The sequence below is a fragment of the Pristis pectinata genome, chromosome 1 (genome assembly GCF_009764475.1).
Source record: "Pristis pectinata isolate sPriPec2 chromosome 1, sPriPec2.1.pri, whole genome shotgun sequence".
Lineage (NCBI taxonomy): Eukaryota > Metazoa > Chordata > Chondrichthyes > Rhinopristiformes > Pristidae > Pristis > Pristis pectinata.
In genome coordinates, this window is record NC_067405.1 from 135487910 (window position 1) to 135502805 (window position 14896).

Consider the following 14896-nt stretch of genomic DNA (forward strand, 5'->3'; position numbering starts at 1 on the left):
ATTGAACCTGGGTCTCCGGTGCTGTGAACTACCTGCACCACTCTGCCACCCATGGGTGTCCATGATTTTATGAAATACTACTTGTAACCCTGTAGCTCTTGCTGACCTTTCTCTTTTTTGGATGTGGGTCTGCTACCTAATCATCTGGCATTTCCCCAGCCACACCCTTATACATTCCTTCTAAGTCCCTTCCTTGATCTCTATCAGTATTCAAAGCAAGGTATCATCGGCAGGAATTTTCTCAGCAGTTAAATTGGAATCTGCTTTAAACCAGATGAAGTTATGGGGGCCACTTCCTCTAACCAGGACTGAAAATTAAATATACCTGCAGATGCTGGAAATCTGAAACAAAAACAGAAAATGCTAGAAGTGCTCAACAGGTCAGGCATTATCTGTGGAAAGAGGAGCAGAGTTAATGTTTCGGGTTGAAGTTTCTTCATCAGTACTTTTCACATTGGTGTTTCTAGCAAGTGTTTTTTCAATTTTCTCCAATAAGGAAATCTAACCCAAAAGGATTGACTGGTTCTCGACTATTCAGACAGGTGTAGATCTCAATTTCAGTCAAATCAAGTATTAAGTTGATCTCCATTGCCAGTTGACTAGTTGGTGTATGGGGTATCTTTACTGATCAGATTAGCTTGGTTTGGTGTTCTGATTACATTGTGGTAACTGTAACAGACATCCAAAATAGTTTCCATTTCTTGGGACTGTCATATTGCAAAATGGGGAACAGTTCTTGAATTGGAATGTAACTTTGTATTTTTAGGATGACTTGAAATCCTACTGGCACCATAATGTTTCTGGGAGGGGTTGAGGAGATTTAATTTATTGGAAACAGTTGGCAGCAATCCAAGCCACTCAACAGCCTGAAACTGCTGGAAATACTCAGCATTTCCAGCAGCAAAATTGGGCAGCATTAGAGCCATAGAAGTGCAGAGAGATACAGCCTGGAAACAGGCCCTTCAGCCCACCAAGTCCATAACAACCATCAACCACACATGTTCATTAATCCTACATTAATCTCCCTGCATTCCCCACCAACACCTTCCATATTCTCTCACTCACCTAAGCACCAGAGACAATTTACAGTGTCTAATTAACCTACCAACCTGCATGTCTCTGGGATGTGGGAGGAAACTGGAATAGCCGGAGGACACCCATGTGGTCACAGGCAGAACAGGAAAACTCTGCACAGAGAGCACCTGAGGTCAGGATTGAACCGGGGTCACTGGTGCTGTGAGGCAATGGCTCTACCAGTTGCACCACTGTGCTATCCCAGTGTTGGCCTGAGTACTCCTTCGATGCTTTGATGTCAGCCCAGGTGTTCCCACAGGACTGCCTCAGTGTTGGCATGGGTGTTGGCTTGATTGCTCCCTCAGCGCTGCCCCAATGTCATCCTAGGCGCTCCCTCAGTTTTCCCAAATTTGGCCTGGACACTCCTTTAGTGCCATCCCAATGTTGTATTGGAAGTGCCGTTTACTGGAGCATGCTATACAGTGTAATGCTGGATAACCAACTATTACTGTGTCAGTTAAATGACCAAGTGTTAGGTACAAGGGATGTTCGAAGAGATTGAAGGGTCAACAAACACATATCACTGAAGTGTAAAGATCAGTTACAAAATAAGTTATCACAAGGCCTAATAGGATAGGACTCAGTTCCATTCTCTCTGTTGTATTTACTCTGATGAAGAGAATTTTGGCAGTTGCCTTTGAGACACCTTTCTTTTTCCTTAACTGCAGCTTCCCCTCTCCTATAGCAACAGAGCCCTTGACTACATCTCCCTTAATTCCCACACCTCTGTTCTCACCAGTTCTCTTGGCCAGAGCAAAGGAGGGGTTCCCCTGGTCCTCACCTTCCACCCCAATGGATTATCCTGCACAATTTCAGCTACCTTCATCAAGGTTCCACCACCTGGCACATATTCTGCACCAACAGACAATCTGCTGGAGGAACCCAGCGGGTCGAGCAGCATCTGTGGGAGGAAAGAAATGCAGGTTGAAACTCTCCACCAGTCCTGATGCAGGGTTTTGACCCGAAACGTCAACAATTCCTTTCCTTCCGCAGATACTGCTTGACCCGCAAGGTTCCTTATTGCTCCAGGTTCCAGTGTCTGCAGTCTCTTGTATCTACATATTCTGCACCATTTCCTTTCAGCATTCCAAAGGAACTGCTTCTCTTCCAACTCCCTGGTCCACTCTTTCATCTACACCAACCATTTCCCTTCTCACGGAACTTTCCCATGCAACCACAGGTCCTGTAACACTTGCTCTTACCTTGTCGCTCCTTACCTTACAGGGATCCAACAGTCCTTCCAGGTGAAGCAGTGAATCACCTGCTCTTCTTCCAATGTGCTGTGCACATCCTGTGCTTATGGCATGGTCTCCTCCAAACACAGACTGGCTGATGGTTTAGTGGAGCACTTTCATTCAGTTCATTGGTGTGAGTCTCGGTTCCCCGTCACTTGCCATTTGAATTCTCCTTCCCATGACTATTCTCCATTCTGAGGCCTCCTTCATTGTTCCAACAAGGTCCCGTGTAAGTTTGATGGAACATTGCAGCTCAATATCAAATTCAGCTAACTTTTTTTATATTTGTATCAGAACTGTTCAGTTCTGCTGGGAGGTGATCATCTGTAATGTTAACTCAGAATTTCTCTCTCCATAGATACTGCTCCACCTGCTTGACATGTCTATTGTTCTATTTTCAGGTTCAACAACAGCTCTGACCTGCATTTCACAGCTTTACAGTTCCCTTTGTTTGCTTTCTTTCTCACAACCTCTCCTTATTAATCTATTAATTAAATTGCTCCATAAACATTGGAATCACCTTGTCAACCATGTTTTCATTCCATCAGAGATAATCCCTTTTATCCTTTCAACAGCTTCCCCACCCTCTCTGCAACTTAAAAGTAACTTATTTTCACATTTCCCCTGTTTGATTTAAAATGTTAACTCTGCTTCTCTCTCCACAGATGCTGCCTGACCTGCTGAGTGTTTTCATATCAGATTTCCAGCATTCTTTAGTCTCCAAAGGATATTAATTTTCATAGCTAAAAGGCTAAAGTACCAATTTGAAGAATTTTAATTTCAGTGAAAAATATCAAGTTCACGTCTGTAATGCTGTGCTCAATTTTGTTTACTGTATCACCTCTCTCTGGCACCAAAATAATGTACAAAGGCATCACAGAATACAGTTGTGAATACATATTTCCTGAAACTTATGAGCCCAAATGATTCCAAATTGCAATATCTATAGCTATCTATAGATAGCAATTAATACAAGAGTGAGAGAACCCAGTTGAACCACATATCATTAATGCAATCTGGCAGCAAGTTTCACAAGTTGAATTAAAAGCTTATTGCAACATCAATTTCTGCTTTGATTGATGTTGCACAGCATTCTTATAAACAAATCTGCAGGAGTTTACGAAGCCTTTCGATGTAGCCAGCTGGTGAGAACATTGCTATCAGTTTGAAGATGACTTAGAAATCATAAGTTCCTTGATAGGTGCTCCCCTGTCTGCTATAGGGGTCAGCCACTGAGTCAGAGATTGTCGGTTCATGCCCTGGTGTAACGCTTTACGATTTCAGAGATTTAATATGGTTTACTTGTATTGGGCAAGTCCAGGTGCACATGCCCAGCTGTTCTGGGCCACTGTCTGAAGGTCTGAGGAGAAGAGCTTCGAAATCCGAAATGAGCCAGCACACTTTTTGTTTAACGATGAAGGGCTACAGATCTCCAACATGAATCTTAATGTTGGGACAAGTACCAAGATGGTTCTGGTTCCACCAGAATAACATCATTCCAGCGCATTCTTCAGGGTGCTCAGGAATTTCTAGGCATGTATATGATTCACCTTTCATGGGTGAATAGCTGGAAATTTGTATAAGGTGAAAGTTGTATGTGTGAGGTTAGACTCGTGGTATATGTGTTTGAGTACATTACGACGGTAGTCGATAAATTGGCTTCCGCACTGTTTCTGCAGACTTTGACTGAACATGCGAGGTCATTAAACTCTTCCTGGTAGTTTCCCCATAGCCATGGTTGTCTCTGGCTTCCTCCTCCAGCTCACAATTACTTCAAAGTTTGAAGGCTTCTTGGGCCCTGTAATGTGCACGACCTCTTCTATATGTCCACTTTCCATTGCCTTCTGAAATGGCACCACTGGCTGAGATAAATATTTTGGTAGTGACACCGCATATTGAGAAAGGATTAGTCAAAACAACCTAGGTGTCACACTTGGTGTATCATAGTCATAGAGCTATACAGCACAGAAACAGGCCCTTTGGCCCAACTCCTCCATGCTAACCAAGGCCCTACCTGGGCTAGTCCCAATTGCCTGCAGTTGGCCCATATCCTTTTAAATCTTTCTTATCCATGTACTGTCCAAATGTCTTTTAAATGTTGTAATTGTTCTTGCCTCTACCATTTCCTCTGGCAGATCCTTCCACATACCCACCACCTTCTGTGTGAAAAACTTGCCCGTCGGGTCCCTTATCCCGGGAAGAAATTGTGACCATCCACCTTACCTATACCCCTCCTGATTTTATAAACCTCTATAAGACTATCCCTCAGCTTCCTTCGCTCCAAGGAAAATGGTCGCAGCATATCCAGTCTCTCCTTATAAATGAAACCCTCCAGTCCCAGCAACATCCTTGTGAATCTTTTCTGCACCCTCTCTAGCTTAATCACATCCTTCTTATAGAGTGGTGACCAGAACTGCAACAATACTCCAGGTGCCGTCTCAACAATGTCTTGTACAGCTGTAACATGACATCCCAGTTCTTGTACTTAATCCCCCGATTGATGAAGGCAAATGTGTCATACACCTTCTTTACCACCAGTGTCACCACTTTCAGGGTACTATGTACTTGTACCCCTATGTCTCTCTGTTCTACAACACTCCCCAGGGCCCATCATCTACTGTGTATGTCCTGCCCTGGTTTAACTTACTAAAATGTATCACTTTGCACTTGTCTGAGTTAAGTTCCATCTGCCGTTCCTTTGCTCACATCCCCAGTTGATTTAGATCCTGTTGTAAACTTAGGCGACCTTCTTCACTGTGCACCACACCACTGATTTTGGTGTCATCTGCAAATTTACAAACCATGCCACCTACATCCTCATCCAAATCGTTAATATATATGACAAACAACAGGTCACAGATCTCCAATCTGATAAACAACTGTCCACCACCAACCTCTGACTCCTTTGACCGAGCCAATTTTGTATCTAATTGGCTAGCACGCCCTCTAGACCAGCCTACTAAGTGGGACATTGTCAAAGGCCTTGCTAAAGTCCATGTAGACAACATCTATTGCCCTGCCCTCATCAATCCTCTTGGTCACTTCTTCAAAAAACTCAATCAAATTCATGTGACGCGATTTCCCATGCACAAAGCCATGCTGGCTATCCCTAATCAGTCCTTGCCTTTCCAAATGCAGACAGGTCCTGTCTCTCAGAATCCCCACCAGTAACTTTCCCATCACTAATGTTAGCCTCACCAGCCTGTAGTTCCCTGGCTTGTCCTTGCAACCTTTCTTAAATAAAAGCATAACGTTAGCCAGTACCTCATCCGTGGCTAAGGAAAATACAAAAATCTCTGCCAGGGTCCCAGCAATTTCTTCCCTTGCTTCCCACAATGTGCTAGGATACACTTGGTCAGGCCCCGGGGATTTATCCACCTCAAGACGGCCAACACCTCCTCTTTTGTAATGTTAATATATTTCAGGACATAACTGTTTTCTTCCCTGGACTCCCCAGCCTCCGCGACCTTCTCCGATGACTGAGACCTCCAGTTTCCACTTAAGTGTCATGTAACCCTGATCCTGCCTCGGCTAATCTGCTGCTGAAACCCTCAGCCTTGATTTTCTAGCCTTTAAGCCTAACAATTCCAGCAGAATCCTGGTCTGCCTTCCTCATTCTACACCCACAACATTCATCCATAGCCCTTCTACCTGTGTGCTAATTTGCATAAAGCCCTGTTCACCTATTACATATATTTATAGAAGGTAGAACATAAAACATTACAGCACAGTACGGGCCCTTTGGCCCACAATGCTGTGCCGACATTTTATCCTGCTTGAAGATCTATCTAACCCTTCCCTCCCACATAGCCCCCAATTTTTCTATCATTCATGTGTCTATCTAAGAGTCTCTTAAATGTCCCTAATGTATCTGCCCCCACAACCTCTGCAGGCAGTGTGTTCCACGCACCCACCACTCTATGTGTAAAAAACTTACCCCTGACATCCCCCTTATACCTTCCTCCAATTACCTTAAAATTATGTTCCCTCGTGTTAGCCATTTTCACCCTGGGAAAAAGTCTCTGACTGTCCACTCGATCTATGCCTCTTGTCATCTTGTACACCTCTACCAAGTCACCTCTCATCCTCCTTCTCTCCAAAGAGAAAAGCCCCAGCTCACTCAACCTATCATCATAAGACATGCTCTCCAATCCAGGCAGCATCCTGGTAAATCTCCTCTGCACCCTCGCTAAAGCTTCCACATCCTTATAATGAGGTGACCAGAACTGAACACAATAAAGAAAGTTGATATATAAAGAAACACATCAACTTAAAAATCATTGATTGCATATCCCTGCATGAACTCACCCCTCCTTATCTCTGCAATCTTCTCCAGCCTTTTAACCCTTTGGAATCTGCAGCAAGAAGAAGGACATCAGGAGTAGAAGCCATTCAGCCCCTCTAGCTTGCACTACTATTCAATGAACAATTAACAACCAGACCCCATGTATATTGGTTTGTGGCTCCTGTGTGTTAGTTATTACATCCAATTGATACTTTAAGGTTGGTGAGGTAACTATTACCTTAAGAAGTTGTGACTGGTGGTTACCTATAGCAACAATATGTGTCATGCTTCAGGTCAATTGGAGAGACAGCTGTCACAAATAAAAACATTCCCTTGATGCAGCAAGTCCAACCTAATTTATATTTTACTTCACAGTGCAGTACAGGAAGAACCCAATACACTACACTTACAGCCCTCTGTGGAAAAAAAATTGACTCATCTCAAATTCTAACTGTACCTTGCACTATACCGCTGCCACAAAACAATAAATTTCATGTCATCTAAGTCAATGATAATAAATTTGATTCTGAAGTGGATGATCCCTTATCTGGTTACTGCATCCCTGGTTCTGAACCCTCCACCTAGTTAAAGCAACCTCTCACTGTCTACACAGTCAATCTCTCATCAAATGTTCCATTTAATTTCCCACGACTGGAGGCTCCGAGGTGACAAGATCCCAAGATTTTGAATTCCCTCCTTAAAATTTTCAGCCTCTCTAGCTCTCTTTCCTCCTTTTGAGATGCTACTTGTCTTCCTTCAAGCTTTTGCTTAGCTGCCTAATGTCTCTTCATGTGGCTCAGCTACAGGTTATGTCCAAGGACATTTCTGTGAAATGCCACGGGACACTTTGCAACATTAGAAGTGCTATATAAGTGGGAGTGTTGCAGTAAACTGCAGACAAAAAATATGCAGCAATAACTTTGTTCCACAGATGGAACTGCTTCCAATGCAAGCACATCCCACTTTACATCAGGAGACTAAAACTTTCCAAGTTTGGTGTCACCAATATTACACAGATGAAGTAAGACTTCTCTACCTTTATACTCCATTCCCTTTGCAATAGGTATTCTCTTTGAATGAGGAATTAAGCAGGGGTTTTACCTTCAGATTCAGGTGAACATAAAAATCCCATGGCCCTGTCTTGGTGAGATTATCTCAGTGGCTCGACAATATTTAGCTCTCTATCAATATCATTAAAAAAGATTTTGGAGTTTGCCATGCACGATTGGTTGCCACTCCTACATCTTCAAAGTGACTACACTTCAGAAATGTTTCACCAATTAAAAGAATGCTTTGGGATATTTTGAAAGCGATGTGAAAGTTGTATAGATGCAAGCCTTTTTCTTTAGATGCATGTAAATTCTCTCTCATTTACACGCCTTTGAAAATTGCTTTGCTTTTGGACCAACAACATAATCAGTACAACACCTTCATCAGTGGTAAATGAATAAGTGAGCAGTATTGGTGTGGTGTCAGGACTTTCTTATTAAGAGGCACCAACTTTCAGGAAAGTTATATCTTTGTACCATTTCTGACGACTTGAGCTGTGAGGGTGCCATTCTCTATGACTGTGCCAGGTTTTAATGCATAGTTCCATGGATAGCACATCCTTTGGACAGAGACTAAAGAGAAAACTGACATTCATATAAACTTTTTGACATGCTCAGATCATCCTCAGATCGCTTCAAAGATAATGAATTACTTTTCATCTGTTTTAACTGTTATTAAGAAGGCAAACACAGCAAAGACCCACGTTTAGCTATGGAATGGGAAGCCCGCAGATCTGCTCTGCTTGTGTGAGCTACAGGATGAGTGCTGGCCAAGGCATTCATGAATCATATTGTGGAATCTTTCACCTGCAAGAAGACAAGGCCTTGATTTAATATTTTCATTGAAAGGTGGCACACAAGCAATACAGCATTCATTCAGCTTTGCTTTGAAGTTTCAACTCAGATTATGTGCTTGATCTCAGGGAAGGGCATGAAGCCTCATCTCTCTAACTGAGGGGTACATGTATCACCTGCCGAACCTGGGCTCCCACTGCAAACCAGCCCATTATCCTTTGTCAAAAGGATGATCCCACAATAAAGTGACAGATCTCATATTGGAATACAGGACCCAATTTTTCCACTATCCAGACTACAAGAGCTTCTGAAGCTTCTGAATTATAATGTTTGTGTCCAACCTTTCTGGCAAAGTTCTGTGTAAACATAGAACAGAACAATACAGCACAGGAACAGGCCCTTCAGCCCACAATGTCTGTACCAACCATGATGTCAAATTAAACTAATCCTTTCTGCATGTGCATGATCCATATCCCATTCCCTGCATGCTCATGTGCCTGTCTAACTGCCTCATATACACCTATCTTGTCTGCTTCCACCACCATTATAGGGCATGTGATGTAAGGAGAGGTTGGACAAACTGGGGTTGTTTTCTCTGGAGCGGTGGAGGCTGAGGGGAGACCTGATAGAAGGTTATAAGATTACGAGAGGCATTGATAAGATAGGCAGCTGGTATTTTTTTCTCAGGGTTGACAGTTCTAATACTATAGGGCATGCATTTAAGGTGAGGGGAACAAGTTTTAAACAGAGAGATGTGGCTGCCTGGAATGCGCCGCCAGGAGTGATGGAACACATCACAGAAACCAGCCTCCCCTCCATGGACCCTGCCTAGACTTCCCACTGCCTCAGTAAAGCACCCAACACAATCAAGGGCGTCACCCAGGGTAAAGCACCCAACACAATCAAGGGCCCCACCCACCCCGGATGTTTGCTCTTTTCCGCCCTCCCATCAGGCAGAAGATACAAAAGCCACCTGAAAGCACGTACCACCAGGCTCAAGGACAGCTTCTATCCTGCTACTATAAGACTAGTGAGCAGTCCCCTAGTACGACAAGAAAGACTCTTGACCTCACAATCTACCTTGTTATGGCCTTGCACCTTATTGTCTGTCTGCACTGCTCTTTTCTCTGTAACTGTAACACTTTACTCTGCATTCTGTTATTGCTTTTCCCTGTACCATCTCAATGTACTGATATGGTGAAATGAGCTGTGTGGATGGCATGCAAAACAAAATTCATTACTGTACCTCAGTACATGTGACAATAATAAATCAATTACCAATTAGCTTAATTAGCTCGACACAACATTGTGGGCTGAATGGCCTGTTCCTGTGTTGTACTGTTCTACGTTCTATGTACCACCTCTGGCAGCACATTCTAGGCACTTACCACTCCCCTTCCACTGTGGGAAAAGGAATCTGACTGTCTTCCCTGTCTATGCCTTTCAGAACTTTATAAACTCCTATCAGGTTTATAAACCTCTATCAAGAAACGAGGAGCAGAGTGAGATCACAAGGAATACTTTAAAATACATACAGCAGGAACTTAACTTGCTGGGCTGGTAAAAGGTGAATTCCAAATATGTGTTGACATAATATCATGAAAATGCAACTTGGATTTGTAATTGAAAAGTTAGTAGATACTGCACATATTATTCACATATTTACGGCTCAGATGCTGGGAGTTTGATAAGAGGAAGTTCAAGATTACTTTTATATAAGGTTTTCAAGATTAGCCTTATACAAAAGGTTTTTCCTGTAAATATTTCTTTACACAAACATACTGACCCACATATACAGTAAGTTATCTTTATTAGTCACACGTACATTGAAACACACAGTGAAATGCATCTCCTGTGTAGAGTGTTCTGGGGGCAGCCCGCAAGTGTCACCATGCTTCTGGAGCCAACATAGCATGCCCACAACTTCCTAACCCTTACGTCTTTGGAATGTGGGAGGAACCCAGAGGAAACCCAATGCAGACACGGGGTGAACGTACAAAATCCTTACAGAAAGTGGCCAGAATTGAACCCGGGTCTCTGGCGCTGTAATAGCGTTACGCTAACTGCAACATTACCATGCCTGCCCCTAAGAATGTAAATTGCAATTTCACAATATATATAACATGTGGACATATATTATATAAAGCCTATCTAGCTGTTTAAACTGGTTTTATGCCATTGGCTGACTTACAGAAAAAAATATTACTTTTAAAATGAAGGGAAGCAGTTGACAGTTGACAAGTACCTTAACTAGTTTGGCTTTGAGGGGGAGATTAAATTCCACATTCATGCCAAGTCATGAAAGTGAAGTTAGGATTAAGGCAGAGTATCTCATCTTTGGCAATGGTAGGGGAAGGTGAACTGGCAGGGTGGATATCCTCCCTCTGTCAGAGCACCAGCTGAGCTGTGAAAGTGAGTGTGTTCTCTCCTGAGGAGCTTGGATTGGATTGGTTTATTATTGTCACATGTACCAAGATGCAGTGAAAAGCTTTCGTGTTGCATGCAATCCAGATAGATCATGCCATACAGAATTACATCGAGGTAGTAAAAAGAAAACTGAATGCAGAATATAGTTCTGCAGTTACAGAGGAATTACAGTGCAGGTAGACAAGTAAAGTGCAAGGGCCACGACAAGGTAGATTGGGAGATCAAGAGTTCATCTTTTAGTGTATGAGAAGTCCGTACAAGAGTCTGATAACAGCAGGATCGAAACTGTCCTTGAGTCTGGTGAAACATGCTCTCAAGACTTTTGTATCTTCTGCATAATGGAAGAGGGGATAATAGAAAATGACCAGGGTGAGAGGGGTCCTTGATTATGTTGTCTGCTTTCCTGAGGCAGCGGGAAGTGTAGATGGAGTCAACAGAAGGAAGGTTGGTTTGTGTGACGGACTGGACAACATTCACAACTCTTGGCAATTTCTTGTGGTCTTGGGCAGAGCAGTTACCATCACAAGCTGTGATGCATCTGGATAGGATGTCTTCTATGGTGTATCTATAAAAATTAGTAATTGGGGACATGCTGAATTTCCTTAGCCTGAGGAAGTAGAGGTGCTGGTGTGCTTTTTTGGCCATAGCGTCCATGTGGCTGGACCAGGACAAATTGTTGATGATACTTACACCGAGGAACTTGAAGCTCTCAACCATCTCCACCTCAGCACCATTGACACAGATCTGCTCCACCCTGCTTCCTGAAGTCAATGACCAGCTCATTTGTTTTGCTGACATTGAGGGAAAGGTTGTTGTCTTGACACCATGCCACTAGACTCTCTTTCACCTTACTGTACTCCGCCTCATCGTTGTTTGAGATGCAGCCCACTACAGTCGTGCGATCTGCAAACTTGTAAATGGAGTTAGAGTAGAATTTAACCACAGTGGCGTAAACATATAGGGCAGCATCTATCATCAAATATCCCCACCTTCTGGGCCATGCCATCTTCTCACAGCTACCATTGGGCAGGAGGTACAGAAGCCTGAAGTCTCACACCACCAGGTTCAAGGACAGTTACTTGCCTTCAACCACTACCTCACTATGACCATTTTGACCACTTTGCACCACAATGGACTTTGGTTTTGTTTGTTCTAATTATTTTCTTTCTTGTATAATTTATGTTTTTCCTGTGAATGTTGTGTCTCTAATGCTATGTGCCTATGATGCTGCTGCAGGTAAGTTTGTCATTGCACCTGTGTGTACACGTGCTTGCGCATGTGACAATAAACTCGACTTTGACTTTGGTATGGTACAGCCCCGTGGGGCACCGGTGTTGAGGGTAATCATGGGGGAGGGGTTGTTGCCTATCCTTACTGATTGCTGTCAATTGGTCAGGAAGTCAAGGATCCAGTTGCAGAGGGGGAGTACAGAGTCCTAGGTCTAGAAGTTTGGAGATGAGTTTGTTTAGAATTATGGTGTTGAAGACAGGAGTCTGAAGGAGGTGTCTTTGTTGTGCAGATATTCCAGAGGGGAGTGTAGGGCCAGGGAGATGGAGTCCACTGTGCACCTGATTCAGCGGGACCTAAGTGACATAAATAAATCATTTGAAGACCAATGTGCTGGTGCAGCAAGGAATTAGGAAGGCAACATTAAAAGGGGCTCTACCTTGTGTACAGTTTTAGTCAAAGGATGCACTTGCATCAAAGGCTACTAGACTGGAACCTGGAATTGGTAGGTTTGTCATATGAAGATACATTGAGTTGACTAGGCCTGTATTTCCTGAAATTTAGAAGAATGAGAGGAGATCTGATTGAAAGTTGCAAAACTCTAACAAGGCTCGACAGGCTAAATACAAGAAGAAAGTTTCCCCTGGCTGAATAATCTAGAACCAGGATTACAGTCTCAGACTAAGGAGTAGACATTTGGAAATGAGATGAGGGCATTGAATCTTTGGAAGCTGTTTACGTCAGAGGGCTGTGGAGGTTCAGTCCTTAAGTTCATTCAAAACAGAGATCGATAGATTTCTGGATGTTGAGGGAATCAAGGGATATTAGGGTAAGTGCAGCGAAAGGACATTCAAGTAGAAGATCATCCATGATCTTGCTGAATGACAGAACAGGATTGAAGGGCTAAGTGGCCAACTGCCATCCCTATTCCTATGTTCTTTGTTTTATAATGCACCATATAAAGGCAAAATGCTGCTGTTGATTTCGGACTATAAATGAAATTAAACTTAATTCCACAGAATCACAAGATATCTACACATGAGGAAACTGAACACACCTGATCCAGATTATAAACCTTATGGTCCTCAAATCACACTATCCAACTGCATGCAGTGTTTTTCCCTCCCTTGACTTTGTGAGAAGACAAAAGTCCTCAGATTAAACTTACTTCCTGGTACTTGTCTGAAATTGGCCTTAAACTGCCTTTGGCTCCAGGGCTTTGATTGTCTTTACATTGCTCCTTCAGAGACCTTTTTTTAAGGAACAGATCCCAGTTTTTCTGTCTCACAGCTCTTTAATGCCATGTTCAGCCTTGTCCATCTTCTGTGCATTTCAGGACTTCCCTCTAGATAGTTTTTTTTTAAAGTATAAAAAGCTTGCATCATCATAACATTAAATCTCAAGCCACATGTCCTTTGAAGAGAATGTTCTGAACCTTAGATCGCAATATATTGCATTGATTAATGCTCAAAATGTTCTAGTTCCACTTAAATTAATTTGCAAAAAGATAATTTTTAAAAGACAATTTCTTTAACCAATTGGCTTTAGACAGAAAAAGACGTGCATTAAAATAGAGCCTTTCCCATTCATGTCAAGGTGTCCAAAATGCTTTGCAGTCAACAAAGTATTTCAAAAATGTAATCAAAGTTGAAACTTAGGAAACAAAAGAGTTTATTGTTGTATATCAAGGTCCCACAAAGAGTAAGGTGATTTTTTTAATATAAGAAATGTTGATTGAATGTACAGTGGAGAACATTCTGACTGGTTGCATCACAGCCTGGTATGGAGGCTCCAATGCACAAGGCTACAGAGGGTTGTAGACCCAGCCAGCTCCACCACAGGCACAACCCTCCCCACCATAGAACCATAGAACAATACAGCACGATACAGGCTCTTCGGCCCACTATGTTGTGCCACCCTTCAAACCACACCTAAGACTATCTAGCCCCTTCCTCCCACGTATCCCTCTATCTTAAATTCCTCCATATGCTTATCTAACAATCTCTTGAACTTGTCCAATGTATCAGCCTTCACCACCACCCCAGGCAGCGCATTCCATGCACCAACCACTCTCTGGGTGAAAAATCTCCCTCTGACATCTCCCTTGAAATTCCCACCCATTACCTTAAAGCCATGTCCTCTTGTTTTGAGCATTGGTGCCCTGGGAAAGAGGCATTGGCTGTCTACTCTATCTATTCTCAATATCGTGTATACCTCTATCATGTCTCCCCTCATCCTCCTTCCCTCCAATGAGTCTTTAGTCTCTCCTCATAATCTATACTCTCTAATCCAGGCAGCATCCTGGTAAATCTCCTCTGCTCCCTTTCCAATGCCTCCACATCCTTCCTATAATGAGGCAACCAGAACTGGACACAGTACTCTAAGTGTGGCCTAACCAGAGTTTTGTAAAGCTGCATCATCACTTCGCGGCTCTTAAACTCGATCCCCCGATTTATGAAAGCTAACATCCCATAAGCTTTCTTAACTACCCTATTCACCTGTGAGGCAACTTTCAGTGATCTGTGGATATGAACCCCCAGATCCCTCTGCTCCTCCACACCGCCCAGAATCCTGCCATTTACCTTGTACTCTGCCTTGGAGTTTGTCCTTCCAAAGTGCACCACCTCACATTTCTCTGGATTGAACTCCATCTGTCACTTGTCAGCCCAGCTCTCCATCCTATCAATATCCCTCTGCAAGCTTCAACAGCCCTCCACACTATCCACAACACCACCAATCTTTGTGTCATCTGCAAACTTGCTAACCCAGCCTTCCACCCCCTCATCTAAGTCATTAATAAATAT